We start from the raw sequence: 2426 nt of genomic DNA on the forward strand, positions 1-2426 counted from the left end.
GTTGGCCAGGCTGGTCTCAACCTGCATACCTCAGGTAATCCACCCGCCTTGGCCTCTCAAAGTGCTGGGATTACAGGCGTGAGCCACTGCGCCCGGCCGGAAGTGCATTTTTAAAATAAGACTCGAAAGTCGAATTTACTCCTTGATCCATGAGCTGTAGAATGGACGTTGTGCTAGCAGGCATGAAAACAGCATTCATCTCCTTGTACATCTCCATCAGAGCTCTTGGGTAATCAGGTGCATTGTCAATGAGCAGTAATATTTTGAAAGGAATCTTTTTTTTCTGAACAGTGAGTCTCAACAATGGGCTTAAAATACTTAGTAAACTACACTGTAAAGAGACATGCTGTCACCCAGGCTTTGGTGGTTCACTGAGAGAGCACAGGCAAAGTAGGTTTAGCATAATTCTTTCTTTTTTTTTCTCATTAAACTTTTTAAATGGGTCTCAAAATTCTGTGACAAATTTTTGGTCAAGTTGTTTTCATTAAAAAGTACTGATTTTAAAAACTAATAACTTAAAATTGCCACACGCAAAAAAGAAAACCAAAGTGGTCCACAAAACATTCTCCTTTCCTTCTGAAGGTTTTACGAGGCATTGTTACCATTAACCAGTCTTTTACTACTAAACTTAAATGGCCAATTGAAACAAACAGTTCTGAGACCGTTCTTCCACCACTGATTAAGAGTGGGGTGGCAGGTATTAGGGATAATATTCATTTAACCTTCTGAGCTTTCTGGACAGACTTGGTGACCTTGCCAGCTCCAGCAGCCTTCTTGTCCACTGCTTTGATGACACCCACTGCAACTGTCTGCCTCATATCACGAACAGCAAAGCAACCCAAAGGTGGATAGTCTGAGAAGCTCTCAACACACATGGGCTTGCCAGGAACCATATCAACAATGGCAGCATCACCAGACTTCAAGAATTTAGGGCCATCTTCCAGTTTTTTACCAGAACGGCGATCAATCTTTTCCTTCAGCTCAGCAAACTTGCCTGCAATGTGAGCTGTGTGGCAGTCCAATACAGGGGCATAGCCAGCACTTATTTGGCCTGGATGGTTCAGGATAATCACCTGAGCAGTGAAGCCAGCTGCTTCCATTGGTGGGTCATTTTTGCTGTCACCAGCAACGTTGCCACGACGATCATCCTTGACAGACACATTCTTGACACTGAAGCCCACATTGTCCCCAGGAAGAGCTTCATTCAAAGCTTCATGGTGCATTTTGACAGATTTTACTTCAGTTGTAACATTGACTGGAGCAAAGGTGACCACCATACCGGGTTTGAGAATACCAGTCTCCCCTCGACCAACAGGAACAGTACCAATACCACCAATTTTGTAGACATCCTGGAGAGGCAGGTGCAAGGGCTTGTCAGTTGGACGAGTTGGTGGTAGGATGCAGTCCAGAGCCTCAAGCAGCGTGGTTCCACTGGCATTGCCATCCTTACGGGTGACCTTCCATCCCTTGAACCAAGGCATGTTAGCACTTGGCTCCAGCATGTTGTCACCATTCGAACCAGAAACTGTCACAAATGCTACTGTGTCGGAGTTTTAGCCAATTTTCTTAATGTAAGTGCTGACTTCCTTAACAATTTCCTCATATCTCTTCTGGCTGTAGTGTGGCTCAGTGGAATCCATTTTGTTAACACCAACAATTAGTTGTTTCACACCCAGTGTGTAAGCCAGAAGAGCATGCTCTCGGGTCTGCCATTCTTGGAGATACTAGCTTCAAATTCACCAATACCAGCAGCAACAATCAGGACAGCACAGTCAGCCTGAGCTGTCCCTGTAATCATGTTTTTGATGAAGTCTCTGTGTCCTGGGTCATCAATGATAGTCACATAGTACTTGCTGGTCTCAAATTTCCACAAGGAGATATCAATGGTGATACCACATTCCCGCTCAGCTTTCAGTTTATCCAAGACCCAGGCATACTTGAAGGAGCCCTTTCCCATCTCAGCAGCCTCCTTCTCAGATTTTTCAATGGTTCTTTTGTCAATGCCACCGCATTTGTAGATCAGATGGCCAGTAGCGGTGGACTTGCCCGAATCTACATGTCCAATGACGACAATGTTGATATGAGTCTTTTCCTTTCCCATTTTGGCTTTTAGGGGTAGTTTTCACGACACCTGTGTTCTGGCGGCAAACCCGTTGCGAAAAAGCTAGCATAATTCTTAAAGCCCTAAGATTTTCAGTATGGTAAATGAGCATTGGTCTCAAAGTCACCAATTTGCATTAGCTCCTAACAACAGAGCCAGCCTATGCTTTGAAGCTTTGAAGCCAGGCATTGACTTTTCCTCTCTAGCTATGGAAGTCCTAGGTGGCATCTTCTTCCAATAGAAGGCTGTTTTATCTGCATGGACAATCTGTGTAGTGTAGCCACCTTCATCAATGACCTTAACTAGATTTTCTGGATAACCTGGT

General features: G+C 44.4%; 1 pseudogene; it reads right to left on the reverse strand.

Moving 5' to 3' along the window:
• Positions 1-471: 471 nt before the first annotated feature.
• LOC106997762 (elongation factor 1-alpha 1 pseudogene) lies at positions 472-2164 on the reverse strand (annotated as a pseudogene).
• Between the last annotated feature and the right edge of the window lie 262 nt (positions 2165-2426).

Source organism: Macaca mulatta, chromosome 4 (assembly GCF_049350105.2).
Source record: "Macaca mulatta isolate MMU2019108-1 chromosome 4, T2T-MMU8v2.0, whole genome shotgun sequence".
In the NCBI taxonomy this organism is placed as follows: domain Eukaryota; kingdom Metazoa; phylum Chordata; class Mammalia; order Primates; family Cercopithecidae; genus Macaca; species Macaca mulatta.